This window comes from Synchiropus splendidus, chromosome 1 (assembly GCF_027744825.2).
Source record: "Synchiropus splendidus isolate RoL2022-P1 chromosome 1, RoL_Sspl_1.0, whole genome shotgun sequence".
In the NCBI taxonomy this organism is placed as follows: Eukaryota; Metazoa; Chordata; class Actinopteri; order Syngnathiformes; family Callionymidae; genus Synchiropus; species Synchiropus splendidus.
This window is the reverse complement of record NC_071334.1, coordinates 33,030,789-33,048,339: the sequence shown is the minus strand read 5'-3', so window position 1 is coordinate 33,048,339 and position 17,551 is coordinate 33,030,789. Positions and strand designations below refer to the sequence as shown.

At 40.7% G+C, this 17,551-nt stretch overlaps 1 protein-coding gene across 1 annotated transcript in view; it reads left to right on the top strand.

Moving 5' to 3' along the window:
• Positions 1-523: 523 nt before the first annotated feature.
• large2 (LARGE xylosyl- and glucuronyltransferase 2) overlaps positions 524-17,551 on the top strand; it is a 42,196-nt gene continuing 25,168 nt past the window's right edge. The window contains exons 1-2 of the mRNA XM_053854030.1: positions 524-776; positions 16,302-16,399. The gene's annotated coding sequence lies outside the window, so the exon portion shown is untranslated. The remainder of the gene's footprint in view (positions 777-16,301; positions 16,400-17,551) is intronic.

Here is a 17,551-nt window from a genome sequence, read left to right as displayed (position 1 = left end):
TGGGAGTTTGACCGTCCATTCAATGTTAATAATGTGACTTATGACCTGTTTGCCAAACTCATCGGCGCCTTTGGGAATTCATATTCTCATTCTAAGCAACTATCTGGAAAGGGAAAGCCGGCCTCCTCAGTTTCATTAAAGTATTGATTTGGAACATTTGAAAATGACATGGACGTCAGCTGTCAATACTGAAGGCACAGCTGCTTTAATATTGTGTAGATTATGGTGTCGGGGGGGGGGACTGTTTTTTGTTTCAGCTCCCCCTTCAACCGAGTAGGTGAATGAATTTCATTAATTATGTAGAAGTGCCAAGCATATTCTTTGTGTGTATAAGACAGACTCGCATATGTGTGCATGTGCGTGAGAGAGACTGTGATGAAAGGGGGATAGAAGGGAAGGCGTGCTGCAGTGCCATTGGCTGAGCTGGTGTCGGGTGGGTTGGGCCTTTGTTGCTGCTGGTGATGATGGGGGGATGCTGCTCTACTCATTTCTCAGAAGCCGCTCTGTGTGCCTGCATTCACCTCCTCCTGGTTCTGACATCGGCAGCCTCGCTCCGCTGCTGCCCAGGCGGGGTGCGCCAACCCGGCGGAAGGCTGTGCCTCTCTGAGGCGTTGGTGTGTCAGCCCACAGACTCTTTTTGGATTGAGAAACAATGCTGCCTTCAGGCACTTTGCCCTGATTGTGAATGGATTTTTGATTTACACAAATCCCCTGGATTATATGAAATGGCTTAAGTCTCTGTTGGGATTACTTTTTTTTTTGAATCACAAACCCAGGTGAGAGATTTTGGCTCCAAGCCTCAGATTTATTTAAAGTTTTTATGCTTTGGACTGACTTCACTTCTTGTCTCACGTAGTTACTGGGTTGGCAAGTCAGGTTCATGTGACCCGTGCTTTGGTCTAATTGAGCTGCATTCTTATCCACTGAGGCGTGGAGAACCAGCACATTAGAAAAGCAGTCATCTCTCCAATGGTTTATGTTCAAACGGAACTCACACTTGTGTGCTAAGATTATACTACAGGAGCCGGAAATCTGGGAATATTCTCCTCTAGAAGCGCTGAAATACCGGTAGAATTATGTGAAGATACTTTAGTCTTTCACTTGAAGAATGTGCGATTGAGCTGCAGTTTCTCTGGCTGTTGAAGGAACTAGTCAATCGGCAATGCTGCGTGTCTGTCTTACATAGATGGGGGAAGAAAAAGAAATCTGATCTTCAATGTTAAGAATGATCACCGATCCTGTCTGGAAGGAAGTCTGCGTCTTGCACTGTGACTTCCACAGTGAACAACTTTGGCATCTTTTATTAGTCCATCTTCTCTGTTCTCCTTCTTAAAGCAGCTTCTGTGATCATGGGTATCCAAATGCACACTGACCAAATACTGTCAAAAAACACTGAAAGTAAAGCAAATCTGTCCTGGATACCTTGTCATTACCTAGTCTTTAATTTTTTTGTTTGACCATGCAGGTTTGAAGTGATCTCGACGGCGCTCTGTATGTGCCCTAAAATGGACTGGTGACCCTTTCTGGGTGTCTCCTGAGTCATTCTACAAAACCAGCACTGTTTTTGTCTGCTTCATTACTAGAGCTCTGAAATAATGTGATGCCCAGCATTTTAAGTTCTTACTAATTATTTCAAACAAAATTGCATAAGGTCATTTTTTAATTGCTTGCTATGATACCAGATGTTTAAAAAAAAATAAGATGCCCGTAACAAATTTTAGCATTTAGCATTATTATTATTAATTGTAATAATAATATATACATTTTATTTATTTTTCCAACTGTAGTGTAAAGTGATGGGAATATAAACATATAATTCTATATATTGACATTGGATATTTTGAAATAAATGCATGCATAAAGTCTCAAATGGACTGCAGCTTGTTTTGTACATGGCACCAAAGGTAGGAACATATTTTTCATGTCTTAATGTAAATGTCTTCAATGCCTTTTATCTTATTTTGCCTCTATAACTCCCAAATGAATCAGACAAGAATGATTGAATGAATCCATATGTCAACACTGGCTAATACCAGTGTAATATCAGGTTTCTCCTCAGTTTCTCCTCAGCAAACACAATGATTGTGCGGTGTAGCCTTCTCTTCTTTTGCTTCTCTTCGTTGACATCTGAATGGTAAAATGAAAGTAATTTATGGAAAGACCCACTAGGCAGCACAGGACACATCGCATGTGATGCTGAAGCCAGGTGGCTCCTATGTCCGGATTTTCCTAGAGCCATCTGGTGGAAAATAGAGGTCAAACTAGGTCTGTAACGCAGCAGAAGTGACAAGGTTGGTTGCGTTGAGGAGCTGCAGGAAGTGGCAATAGAAACTTGTTGTGTTGACTGATCCCACATATTACTACTGCATAATCTATGAATCTGAATGTGGAAAAAAGATTCCAGCTGGACAGAGAACACAGTGGATTATTCAAGGTTTAAGTTTTCTAAAACAAGCTCAGGAGTTGTTTCCTTAAAACTAACCCTTAATGTTGCTAAGCAGTATTCCCCAGTTGGTCACTCTATGATTCTAGGTTTAGCAAGGATTGCTGTTATATTCGTTGTAGAGGGGGGAAAGTCTCTCGCTATTAATAATGAATGCAATGTCCGTTGAACCACTGTGTTGGGAGTCAAGTGCAAGCAGTTTAGGAGTGCAGGTTTAACTGCAACCCAAAATCCAAGAGCAGCTTCCGGAGCTCCCGACTGTCATCTCCAGTAGTTATCAGACGCCCGTCTCTCCGTATGGTACTCATTTAATTTGTCAGAAGAATTATGGAAGCCGAGGGGTTTTGATCGCTAGTTCCTGTCTGTCATGTCTGTCTCTTGACTGCACCGAAAGCTTCTGTGCTAAAATATTCATCTTTGGTTTGAAGCAACTGCTCCCTGCTGCCACTTCACCTCGCTCCACACTTAACCCCCCCGTTGGTGTGAAACCTTATTTCTGAAGTGTGCATTTGCTGTCAATATTGAAGAGAATTCATGACAACTACTCTGTGGAATACTTCGATACACTCTATGCTCAGCTCTCTGTTGATGTTCTCGGTGGTGGATGACAGCTGTGATATGAATCATGTCTGGTATATCAGGGAAAACGTGACCATTCAAATGGTTGAGGCCTGCTGCAGCTAAAATTCTTTCCACCGTGGGTGGAAATAAAATATAACTGCATGACGGCATATTTCAGCTCATACTTTACATCTCCCCAGATTATGGAAGATTTCATCTGTTCATTCAAATGAAATGCAAAAGAAATCAGCGTTTTCCAGCTGTCATGTGCGTCTGAGCGCGTTGGATGTTAAGACAGCGATTTCAGCAGTACAGTATGTGATGAGAAAGCAAGTGATGGGCTCCAGTCGAAGTCTCATGCTTTCAAGTTCACACTTGCATGACTGATCACCATGAATAACTTGCCATGACTTGGAGTTGGAAATTTTGACTTTCGCTTGAGTGTAATGACTTGCAACGTGCATTTTTGTGAACAACAAGAAAACTCATTGACACTCTGAAAAGGCGGCTGCTCGTCTGGAGAACATCTCGGAGATTGAAGCACATCCATTCTCAGCTCCCATATACCCGTAAATTATGCAATACGTTTTATTGCTACTGCCTGTTGTTGTAAATTCAGGCCACAGACTAAAACTGCATCGCTCCCTTTGATCATCAATCATTTTTAGGTCCAATTTGCTATCAAAATCACACTTTACTTACGAATGAGACTGACCTTGTCTGTCTTCATAAATCACCACAGAGGTGGCTGAAGACACATCCAACCCATGCAGCCAATGATAAATAGTAATGCTATAATTCATCAAGTCCCATTATGCAATACTGCAGTTGAATCCCTTTTGTCTTTTAACTTTACAGTCAAGTGTTTTTTTTAACAAATATGTGTCAATAGATTCAATTTTGTTCTGGAGTTTGAAAACTTGTTTTATCGTTCTGGTGTGATGCGTATGTAGAAGGTGGTGATGGGTAGATGAGGTATCGTGAAACTCCCGTGTGCTAATGTCCTGATTTCCAGAGGCCACTAGATGGCACTCTTGGTTTAGAAATGATGTGAGGTTGCATTGAATTAGATGTTGAAACATTCTGCAGCAGACAGTGCCATCTGGTGGCCTCTGATAACCAGTGCACTGTTTCATGAAACCTCATCAATCCCTCACTGCTGTGTCATGAAACCTCATGGAGCCACCACTGGTAGATGGGGTCTAGCTGACCGATATGCCACTCTCCTCCCATGCTATAACAGTAATTTTTTATGCGTTCAAGTTGAATTCACACTGTGTTAAGTAGATTAAGATAATCGCATAAGACTTCAAGATCGATTCCAACCTCTTGGTTACTGAATGGACGCTGGTAGAGCTGAACAGCTAAATGAAGTAGGTCATAATGGTTAGTGGAGTATGCTTATTAACTAAGGGAAAAAACTGACCAGGCAGCACATAAAGCATATCTGCAGTTTTCTGGCAAAATAATGTTGTTGTACAGGCTTGCAAGTCCAATGTTGGGGGTTTGTGGAGGTGTGGGAGGCAGCTATTGAAGGCATCAGGTAGGAGCCTGGAACAGGAAAAAGGTGACGCAAGTGATATAGATTATCACCGTGTGCTGCAAGCTTCCAGGAAGGAAAACTGCCAGCAGCTTTGCCCGAGTGTCCCCGTGCTTTCACCCCAAGTAGCTGGGATGGGCTTCAGCCCCAGTTAAGGAGAAGAAAATGAGCGAATGCTACAAGTCAAACCTCCTCATCTACATCTCACAGAATCACCCGCAGGCTTTGCAGGAAGGCTGAAAACTATCAAAAGGGCCCACTTTCACCGACTTTCCTCTTTTGTACTGAGCTGCTGACCCGTCTCTCAACAGAAAGCACATTTATAATTAAAAACATCAGCTTATAATATCGCTCTCTCTCCCACGCTCCTGGATCCTCATCCACGGATCTTCCATGGACACAAGCCATAACCTCCAGATTACACAGAATCACAAATACCGTAAATGACCGACTGTAACATGCTTTACAAGTTTCTTCTCGCGGTCTGAACCGTGAGGCTTGTACAACGACTAATATATGGATTTTCACAGGCTAAAGAACGTCATGCTGCCAAAATATTGAGACTTGTCACATCAATCTGATGAAGCAGTTTTATTGACCTTGCAGCAGTTGACCTTAAAGCGCTCAAAATGCGGCGTATTAGCCCGCGTGTCTTGCAGATCTGTCATCAGACAAGACGCAGCAGCTGAGATCAGCTGTGGTGTCGGAACTTCGGACACAGAGGTGAAAACGGCATTTTGAGCGTTTTAAGGTATGTGAGGAGTTCATGATTCAAGTTCAGAACATTTCTGAGTTTGGACCCCGTTTTCAATACTAGTTTAGAAGTCAGTCAAGCCAGGTAGATGGACTTCACTAGCTTTTTTATTTTCCTTCATAAATTGAGTGCAACTTATACTACGCTCCACTGTCCGCAATTTACGGTAGGCATCAAGCTGGGTTACCCTCATACTGGTCATCTACAGTTTAACAGAGCAGCATTCAAAGTAGAACTAAAATGTTGCCATTTTTCTGATCAACTAGTGCAAAAAGGGAAACATGCTGAGAAAATGCCTGGAACCTTAAAGGGCGCTCGCTACCAGTCCAAGCAACATACTGTCCCACCATTTCAAAAAGGTAAAGAAATGGCAACTGCTATACCTTACATTACAATCCACCCTCATTTGTCCCTGGAAAAATAAAAATCTGAAAGAGACCTTTGTTTCCAGAGTTGTAGTGAGGTCACATCAATCATCTTCTCCAGGCCAAATAGCACCGTCATCATGACATACAGTAGAAGGTCAACAGGTGAAAGACTGCTGAGAGCAGTCTGTCTTTCTGAATATTTAAGAGATAGAAATCACCAGCTGAAATGGACAGAAATACCTTGTGTGGGGCTTAGAACTCCTTCAGGCATGTAACTATGTGCATTCAGGTGTTGACAGAAACAGTGACAAAAACAAGATGCTGAGCTCGTGGACTGCGACAGGGGTTTTTGATGAGAATGCATAATGAGTATGTATGTAAAGTTGAAGTTATTTTATCTTTGAATCAACCAGAAACTGCAACCATATCATTTCCAATTTTTGTTCAGTTGTTTTTACTGTGGTAAAATGCTTTTAAAACAATCCATTGACAGAGAATAAGTAAAAATCCCAGGCAGTTGCAGTGAAAGCATGGTCATCATCAGCTATTTGTCACATTTTATGGCAGTAAACACCACTTAAAGACAAAATAAGGCCGTGTGTTGGGAGTGCAAAGTGCTACTCTGTGGTTTGGACAATGCAGTCGAGCCTAACATTTGTTTAAACCGCTCAATAAATCCAGTATGAACATTAACTGTGGCCATTTATGCGTCCATTGGGCTCTAGATTTTGAAGTAATCAAGAACGTAATGTTTGCTGTAGATCCACTCACACTTGAACTGACCACATTCACCTTTTTATATGTATAAACTATGATTTGATTATGTTCACAGAATGGCAAACCATAATGACAACAGATGTGATCACTAGTATGATTCTATTTTGTGCTACATTATTACTGATCACATGCTTTGCGTTAGTATTGCTGTTCAGCAATATATAGCCACCAGGGGGAGCAGCTCATAGTCAAAGGTTTATGACAACAACTCCTTGACAAACATGTATCGATAATATACCAACGGCAGCGTTGTAGGAGGCTGTGGTTTGTGAGGACGGAGAATTTCCGCAATTGTTGTCTATGTCTTAGTATCTCATGAGCAACAGCAACACTGCCCCTGTGGTTTCTGCTGGTACTAAGCTCTGCTCGTGGTCTATCATTGCACACGCCTGTCCAGTACTTTCTTTGGAGTACCTTGGCATCAATTTGCAAAACGTAATATTTACAACTTGCTGCAGATGTCGATTACTTCTTTGTTTTCGGTCCATTATCTTGAGTCCTTATCTTGACTCTTTGTATCAGAAACCGAACACTCATCTCCAACTCTTATTCCTGTTGTCTGTGCCATTTATTTAATCCCAACCATCCTTTCAATGCTGGAGAAGATTAGGGTGAATTCACTACTAATCTACTATAGTAATAAATAACTTGTGTGTCATTACAGACGGAATCCCAGACTCTGCCGTGTGGAGCTGAATTGTCAACCTCTTGAGTAACATTTTAAATTTCAATGAGTCAGTACGTGACTTGTAGTTTTCCTCTAACAACAAGTGCAGCGCTTCACTCCGCTGTGACTCCTGCTGAGCTTGTTGCTGTTTGCTTGCATTTGAACTGACGACTGAAAATCTACATATCAATAGACATTCTAAAGAAGGCATCGCTAAATCAGAGCTGATTGTCTTATCAAGCACCTTAAATAATCACAAAATGGGGAACTTTTCATGAAAAAAAGATAAAATATTTGTTCAACAAACCACAAATTCCTGTGCAGTGATTGATTGAGATAATAGAAGAACAAGCTAAACACGGCAAAACATCAGTGTGGAATCATCTTGTTTTGACACAAATATTTGACTAACAAATGAAGCTTTTACTCTGCTTTGCAATGTGTTTTCATTTCATTTTTTTGGGTTCCACCTCTTATATTGCCATAGAGGATGGGGAGACTCATGTCTGGAAGGAGTGTCACAGCTAATATTTTTTCCATTCGATGAAACATCAGCCGACAAGGAGTTTAAAGCTTCACTCCTCAGTTCTGTTTGGCCCACTGGAACCACAAGAAGTGCAACTTTTGGGGTCTCAGAGTGGATTAAATTGAAGATAATGGTATCACGTCTTTAGTCTGTCAGAACAAAACCCCAGGTTTTTGAACAAAACAACAATCATTTTAAAAGTAGTAAGAGAACCACGTTAAGCGTAGTGTTCATTTGGCAACAGCGCACGATCACGGTGAGCCTCAGGGTTGGGGTGGTGGGGTGGAATTGGAGGGGACTCCTGCAGTGTGGCGTGAATGCAGGATTGGGAAGGAGAAAGTGTTGGGGCGGGGGTGAGGTGTCATCGCTGTGGGAGGTGTCGGCTTCTTTTGTCACTTCTGCCAATGGCCCTTTCCTCAGATCAGCTGAAGGCAGCAGAGGAGGAACATGAGGAGCTAAACTGGGATTATAATTCACGTCTCAGGTAGGGTACTCCCTTCACTGTTTCATATGTATTTTGCTATAATATGCTATAAAAATTCCTTAACCATCCAAATGCCGAACTTGAGGAATCCCTGAATTATCAGTTTATCAATGACCTGTTGAAACAGCTATAAGTTATAGCTCATCAATATGTATTAGCCGTTACACTAACTTGGATTTTTCCATTTTCACATGCTTTTCCAATACATTATATCCTACTAATGCCACTTTAAAATGGTTCATCTTATGCATGGGATATTGTGCTTTTAAAACTAAAATGTGTGCCGCAAATAAACAGGCATTTGTTCAACTGTGGTTTAGGATTTACTGCTTTAATTGTAAAATCCCTATTGATTGAGCTGAGCTTAATGGTCTTCCCTTTCTAAACCCCCAATTATAAGTTCACCCCATGGGAAAATGAATTCCTTCACTCTTGACAACTAAGCCTGCAGTAGGCGTGGAGAGCTCCTTGTCATTTGGCAATTTCTGCTGCCTGTTTTGGAGAAGCAGTCAAGTAAAGAACTGCTGCTTAAGCTTAGTTAAGGGGCCAAATTTTACTATATATATATATATATATATATATACAAGCCATGATTGGTCTACTTTTGAATTATAAACCAAAAAATAAACCTGGATTTTACTCTCCGTCTTACACTTGCTCGGCATTTTCTAAATCAATGGACTTGTGGGTCTACTTACTTTTACTCCTTTTGCATCATAATTAAATTGTAATTTTGTACCATCCTACTTGTCTTTTTATTCTTCCGCTTTAGATAAATTTCAAGGCTGTGCTGAACACCCAACGCTTTATTCATTTTGAACAGCAGCACGCTCAAAAAGAAAAAAGGGAGGTAAAGCTCAAACGCGCCTATATATTCCTACACAGAACTCACCCTGGGCTTTTAAGTCAATGTACAGGTGAATGACATGTTTGGCATTGTGAAACTGATCACACTTTAGAAGCAATGCTCACACTAGCAAGTCAGATTATGCACTGCAAATAAAGCTTAAGTCACAGTAAAGCTGCCAACTCATGATGACTATCTTTGTTTAGCCTGCAACAGAGGCTGTTTCAGGGATTCAGTACATGATCTGAAACATTTACATCAACAAGAAAAAAAACCCAAACCTTGTGAATGTGATGTGACTCCATCCATATCCTGAGAGATCAGCATACTACTTCCTGTTTGGACCAACATTTAGCTATGGCATCCTCTGTTTTATGTTCCTATTGAAAGATGCTTTAGAATGTTTATTCAAAGTTGTGTCACTGAAAAAAGCTATATACTTGGATCAATACACTCGCATTTGATGTTAATAGAACATGATGATAAGATTTTATGGGCAAATGTAACTGAGTATTGATTTAAATAGCTCTACAATTTCTGTCAAAATATCCCTATTACTTTAAGAATCTTTTTCTGAGTCTAGTGTGATGCCATCAGATGCTGGCACCACAGCGAGCATACGGTTATCTAAGCTTATCTATGCTAAAGCTGTTTTGTAAAGACTTTGAAAGAGGTATGTAGAGCTCTTTTTGAGATTGAAATCGACTCACACAGGTGGGATTACCTGCTACATGTCAGCATCTATGAAAAAAATCTGTAACATGCTGAGTCATTCATGCATAGATTAGCACAAATTAGCCGGACAAAAGACTTGCTACTTCTAACAGTTGAATCAATAGTGTCGTGAATGGAATCCAAAGTCCATTGTTTGTAATCCTCTAATTTCACATAGACTCTAGGGACGGAAATTCTAAGGTTGAACACCAAGTCTGACTCAGACACGAGATGTTGTTTACTTGCAATGACTCAAATCTAAATATGAGACATAGCCAGCCCCTTTATAGACCTCATATTAAAGGAAATTATATCAAATAATAATATTTATACAATCGATATAAATGTTCAGTATCCTGTAATTTTACTGTTAGTAATTGTTAAAGTAGCTAATAGCAAATACTGTATACATGATCCATTTTCGAGTAGCAATAAAAAAAGTTTTCCCCTATACAATTTGCCATTTGGCATAAAAAATTTAATTTGTTTCCCAAAAGATGTGTCTCCTGTATGATTCAAATAAAGACTTTGTTTATTGTTTACTATCAATCATAACAAGATAGATGGATAGATAGATAGATACAGTAGAAAGATAGATAGACAGACAACGGACGGGCAGACAGACAGAGACATAGATATAGATAGACAGACAGACAGACAGGTAGATAGACAGACAGACAGACAGGTAGGTAGCTAGATGGATAGATGGATAGATAGATAGATAGATAGATAGACAGACAGACAGAGATAGACAGATAGATAGATAGATAGATAGATAGATAGATAGATAGATAGATAGATAGATAGATAGATAGATAGATGGGCGGGTGGGCGGACGGACGGACTGACGGACGAACACACAGATAGACAGACAGAATAATTTATTCTTGATAGTCTCAATATGTCAGTTGTCAACAAATAACAGGGAATTGTTCAAAACAACCATCACATCATCCAATGAATATTCAGTAGTCCAGCCATTAGCACCGAGTAAAACGCATAGGGTTGAAAGCAATTTTCCATCTCTCAGTTTGATGTTTTTTTTCCTGGTTTGAGGAGGAAAAGCTGAAGAAAGAAAAGTCCCTTTAAGCCAGATTGAAGCTCAAACATTCTGTCTGGTCATCTAGCGCAGCCTTGTTTCTTGTAAGCCTTGTCAGTTTTGACAAATTCTGTCAGTGGAATCTGCAACATACAGTTCCCGATGCTGAGTCAGGAAGGGAGCGAGGGAGGCAAAGAGGGGCTGAAAGATAGATGAAGATAGACTGATGAATATTTTAGGAACGGTGCGGAGAGCATCGCCACACTCTCTTCTCCGTGGGTGTTTAGAAGTGTTACGAGTCTGGGTGCAAAGTGAGACAACTTTCTCACACAGAGGTCAGTGTCGGAAACACGCTTGCTCTGATCATCTGATCATGAATAATATTGTTGTGCACACTGATGGTTAAATGTATTTTAATGGGTCTAAATTGCTGAACTGTCGATTGTGTGGCAGAAGTCTAACTTCTGACACACAAAGCCCCAAAGAGGGAAGTAGTTAGATCTAACTCTTGCATGACCACGTATTTATCCATTTCCAGTTGCAGGTATGATGCCACATATTGACCTTTGCCTCTAGCAAAGCAGACTCCGTGTGGTCAGAGTGAACCTGATCATGAAGAAATATTTCTGCTTCAAGTTCGGTTGAAATATTGAAACACCTATGCTATTGCTAAATTTGTCCCCTTCTTATTTTTCAGTGGGATTTTTTGTGAAAGCTCCATGTTTATAAAACATATTATGAGACTGTTTTTCATGTAATAGTTTTTTTTTCTTCATGGAATGATTTTACATCCTGAGTGTGATTTCTTTTTTTTTCTTTTTTAACATATCTCTTTATATTTTTACATAGAGCTTCCACTGCTGAATCAATGCCCCCAAACTCTGCCATCAGTGGTTAGTTCAAGGACAGTCAGGATACAAACTACTCCGTGAGTGAGATTTCTGTCAGCAGTCCATTTTCATGACCTAAATCTAATCTTCATTTAGATGAGAATGCAGTGAAAAACCATCGGAATAATCTAACAACGCTTGACGTGACGTGAGGAAATCGGGACCCGGTTTACAAACCAGGCTGAGGGCGTGTTATTCCTTCAGGAGAAATCCAGGGAGAGTTCACATTAGCTCAACTCTTGCCGGGGAATGAGAGGTGCTCAGTCGCTGGACTGGAATGTTCCAGAATGATGTCCATTAAGATACTGGTGCTACTCCTCCATTTCACATAAGTGTTTTTATGGTTGTGCAGGATGTGACTCAGGTTTCACCTCTCTTCCTGCACTCCCACACGTGCTGTGTGTGAGCGATGGATGTATTGTATAACCAGGAAATAACAAGTGATTCTCAAGTGACTGTACGTAAATGTTGAGGTCACACACACTCAACACTTTGGTCGCACCAATATTATAAGTGTGCATTGCTTTTGGCCAGACTCTCATTTGCCCTAATATAAGATGCAAACACTAAATAGTCAGAGTGTGATGAGATCTTATGTGAAAATGCCTCTCATTCACTCTAAATAAAATTGGTCTCACTAGAAGAACATTAGCTGTAACTGTGAGTTACAACTAGTGATGGGTAGATGAGGTTTCATGAAACAGTGTCCTGATTTTCACAGGCCACCAGATGGCACTGTCTGCTGAAAAATGGTTGGACTAGTTCAACCGAACCACACATCATTTCTAAACCAAGAGCGCCGTCTAGAGGCCTCGGAACACTGTTTCATCACCCACCCATCTACCCATCACTAGTAGATGCTATATAATCTGCCGCAGCAACCACTTGTATTTATATGTTTAGTTACAGCTGTGGTTCATTGCTGGAAGAAGAGGAGATGCAAGGAGTTCAGTGGCTCAAGTGCAACGTAGCTTGAGCTCGCATGGCTACGGCAACGGGAGGCGTCATAGAAACTCTACAGCTGTACTACAGTAAATGAATCTTCCAACATGTACATCATGAAGTCCTGTCTGATGAAGAGGTGAAACCACTGAGTAGATCTAAGCACATGTTGTCCATGAACTCAGCACAGAGAAGACATTCTTGTTGACAATCAGTGGGTTTGCTCTGCTCTGTCGGAGATTGCACCGGGGTGCGATGCAGCTGTGTGGAGACATCTACCCAAACCGTGAAGTGTGTCCAGCTGCATCTGATGGGGTCACAAGTGGAAAGTGCGTGTGAAACAAACCTCACACGTTCCTTCGTCCAGCATTTTCCTGTAATCTGCATCTCCCTGATTTTCAAAGATGAAGGAACGCTTATGGAGAAGTTGTTGCAGAAAAAATATAGTGTTTGTGTTGTGTGTCCAGGCAGCTATGACAGTCATGATGAAGTGGCAGCTGAGTCTCTCAAAGCAGTGCAATCCAGTATCACAGCCAGAACCAGCACTTGGTCCAAAAAAAATTAAAATGGGAAAATATTCAAAAAATGTGATGTTATGAAAGAGGTTGAACAGCTCTTTCAATAAGGGATGTTGCTGAAATCGATTCATTTGGTGGTTTGTGTCCTTTGATGAACCTTTGTCACAGAATTCAAGCCTCATGTGTTAACTGTGCTTATTGCAGGTTCATCTGTCGTGTTGTTGTAATATGTTTTAGAAGCTGTTGAGAATATTGAATTAATGCCTGAGTCCGACGATCACTTAGCCAGATCTGAAGTCAGAAGTCAATGACATGTAAAAGAAATAAATAAATGGTCTGTAGTCACCCAATAGAACATGTCATCGTGCTCTATTATTGTTTGTTGTTTGTTCTGCCGTATATATGGAACCTGGAGAATATTTTTCAACTGCAGACGATCAGACCACAAGCTTAATCAAGCCTGTCCAACTCGAGGCCCGGGGCCAAAGCTGGCCCACCAAGTCATTTTATGTGGATCACAAAGGTTTTAAATGCAAGTTGTGGGCTCAGAATTCTGTTCATTTGTGATTTAAAATGTAGACAGTTTCAAAGGCATGTCGTAATTGACAAGAGATTAACATGCAGTTTTCTATTATATATTTACAATTATGCTGTAAACTTCCAAAATATTTATGGAAGTGTGCCTATAGGTTGAAGATAAAGTCTTTCTAATGAGCCAGATGAGATCCTTCATGCTGAAATTAGCCTCCCATCATTAAGAGAGCCTGATATGACACTGTGTTTCGACATTGTGATTCCTGCTATAAGCATTCAATAGAGAGAAATTTACTTTGACCTTCAACTTTATTGTCATAGCCCTGCCATAGTCCGACACAGTACTCAGATCAGACAGAATTGATCTAACTGGTCTTAATTTAAAGCAAATATTGCATGCTTGAATTATAGATGGATTTATTGATATGTGTGCTCCAAGTATATTGACATACGTCTGTAACTGTGCCTCTTCAGTAAGAAGTGTTTAACAGAAAACCAAAGCCGATAAAATTGGTGGTCTGTCGGATCCGCTCGTCTCCAGTGTGTGTTTATGGTCAACATTCCCTCCCCTTGTTCATGCCACACCCGACACTTATAAAAGGAGATCATGTCTGCTGTTGTCTCCACTACGAGGTCCAGTTAGCAAGCAAACACCAGAAATAAAGAATAAGTGAGAGGCCTCCTGGGGTTTAATACCAACCCCTCCTCCCCCACCCACACACACACTTAACGGTAGGCAGACGTCTAGATGTCAATCTTTGGTGTTGTGGGACAATTCATTCACAACCAGAAAACACAATAGTATCACCTGTAAACATGTTTATCAAGTCGAGTCATCATCATTTCGTGTTTTAAGAATAGCAGCACAATAAAAGGTTCATACTAAAGTCTGTCTTGTAGCAAGAACATAAATCTAACAGCTTCAAATGTTCCAATTTATTTATTTATAATGCTTAAATGTAGCATTATAATAATTTTACATGAACACAGCTCCACTCCAACCAGCGTGAAGACATATAACAATGTCTCTGAGAACATATATGATAAAACACTGAGCGCAGCTACTGGAAGGTTCAGAATACCAAATTACTGCGTTAGAACAGTTAGTTTGGACTTTTCAAATGCAGCAGCTCAGTCGGACTGCGGGGGAGAAATTGGAATTTCCCTTCATCGGAATACACAAAACCTGATGCAGCAACACATAGCAAACCTGATGTTAGCTGTGTTTCGTAACTCCGGGCGACAATGATCTGCAAATGTGCAGATTTGTCTTTCTTCACTCTGGCCTTTTTTATCATTATTCTCGCAGTAACATTAAAGGACGTGATTCGTTGGTTTAAGGAGACAACATTACCTCCATGTTAGCAACCGTTAGCCTGGTTGCCAAGTTAGTTGAGGCTCACGTCGGTGAACAAAAGTGCGACTCTTTGCTTTTCTCACTCGACATCTATCATTCTTGTAATATTGAGACAAGAGAGTCTCATCTTCCATCGGTAGATCTTTCGGTTTGCAGTCGAGTGTGAAGCGGCCGGGATGAGGATCAGCACCTCCAAGTCTGAGGCCATGGTTCTCGACCGGAATAAGGTGGTTTGCTCTCTCCGGGTCGGTGGAGAGTTCTTGCCCCAAGTGGTGGAGTTTAAGTATCTCGGGGTCTTGTTCTTGAGTGAGGGAAAAGGGGAGCGTGAGATTGGGAAGTTTGAGCTTCCTTGCTCCGAATGCTGCCTCCGTGAGCCGCCCCTGGAAAAGCGGCAGAAGAAGGTGAAGGTGACTTTCCGTCCCCTGAATGTAAACCGCAGTCGGACATAACTGAGCTATTGCCATAGTCTACTTAAATCTTTGCAACTCTTATTCACAGGTTTTCGTCTTTTACTAAAAGAAAAATAACTGAACGTCACTTTATTTTGTTTTGATGTTACCTGACAACACGGCAGCCAAAACATCTGCATTCCACATTCTACTTTTTTTATGTGCATCAAGCTGCAGACGTTGACGTTTGAGTTTTAAGAACTCAATCAATGTGAGTGCAAGTATCTGATCATCTTTTGCAAAATCACAAGTTCTACTGATTGTACTGATTGTGTTGAGCGCTTTGTCGCTGTTAGGTCGCTGTGCATTTTGCTGTTGTCCATATGTCTGCGAGACAGCTATCGGGGTTATATTTCAGCAACATCTGCTGCAGAAAAATTGCATCTGGTTATTAAAATTGTGTTCCCTCCAAGCAGGAGGACGCAACTGTTCGACCAACAATGCAAAGGGAAAGAAGTGTTTTTTACATCCACTCAGTTTGGATATATAATTTCCTCTTAAAATAACAACATTAGTGATGCTGGTTGAACAAATAATTAGTGGTGGAATGTGATTACTGCCAATGTTCCACTTGACCTTTGTGCACCGCCCACCTCCTCCACTTCAAAAGAAAAGGAAAACAAACATGCGAACTGATTCCTCTTTCAACTGAAACAAACTCAAGTTTTAGTGGCCACCGCTGCACTGTAAATATGTTCATACATTCTTTATATACAGTGTGCATGTAAATATTTTGCAAAGAAATCTGAAATATGATCAGTTACACAGTAAATCCAAGACCATGCATATCCGAATAGAAATACAGAAATCCATGTGAAATCTTTCTGCTGTTTGTAAAATTCAGTATTTTAATGCACATTTTCTTTGGTCTTGTGGTTTGTTTATTCACAGATTGGATTATTCTCATTGCTTCTCTTGTCAATTGAAACTGAAAAGCCACTCCAAGGATCTTCACTTCTCCCTCTCAGGGAATTCAAACCAAGAACCTGGTGAGGAACAAAAGATCTTTTTTCTTTATGTTTCTTGTTTTAAGTGTCACATATGCTGTTCGTCTCTCATTAGACTGTCGGCAAGTATCTTTGTGCCGGTGTTTGATCAAAACCACAAGTGCAATACTCCACCAGGTCTAGCACATGATGCTTGGCTGCTCCTGAATCTTTGCAGAAGAGATATAACTCCTGACAAGCAAAAAAAAACTTCTCCCTGACCTTCTGTTCTTTTTGCAAGTGAGCTGCAGTGGAAACAGTTAATGTTGGCTTTAAACATTTTTGGTCCATTTTTAGCTCATAGAAGCTCTCAAGTAATAAGAGCCGATCAATAGTGCATCTAAGTGGCTGCTTCCTAAAAGGCTCAAAGAATTAGATGCTTCATATAGATCATAAGCATTTTCATGTCATGCTCATCCGCCATTAGAGATGCTCTACATAGCTCATTCTTTGTAGCAAGGAACGTCACGACACGCCTCACTATTTCAAAGACCTTTAAAAAATACTGTGAACTGAATAGAGTTTAATGAAAGGAAACCTTCTGTTTTCTGATTTTGATTCTACCCACTATCTAACCACTATCATCTGACAGACTTGTGACAGCTATGAGATGAGTATTATTCCTCTCTATATATATACACAGTAGGAACATTCAATGCACTGCCAACAGTTGAAGCTCGCATTCAAGTCATGTGTATATATTAGTCAATGTGACACATCAGCTGTGGATCTTGATGATGCCTTCACTCTGGTCCAGTTTCCTTGTGAGGACCCTGTGAGGACATTTCAGTGCCGTAATACTTCCCCCAGCCTCTCACCTGAAACCTAGCCATCTAAAACTCATGTCTCACCTTAACCAGGTCTCAGAACCAAACTTGAACTCACTTATAATGACCCAGTTATTTTGTAGTCTTCATCCCTAGAGTGAAGCTTTACCTTGTGGGGACTGGAAACATTTTCACACAATAGCACAAGGTCCCCAGAAGGAGGTGTTTTGTCAAGAAACCAGATCCAACTGTGAAAACAAAACAAAACAAAACATTGTCACGCCTTCTCTGAATATTTAATTGTTCAGGTAATTTTTCTGGACTGCAGGGAGAGATATAGAGCGATGGTGAAGTAGCGATGGCATCCACTTTAGTGCGAGCCATTTAG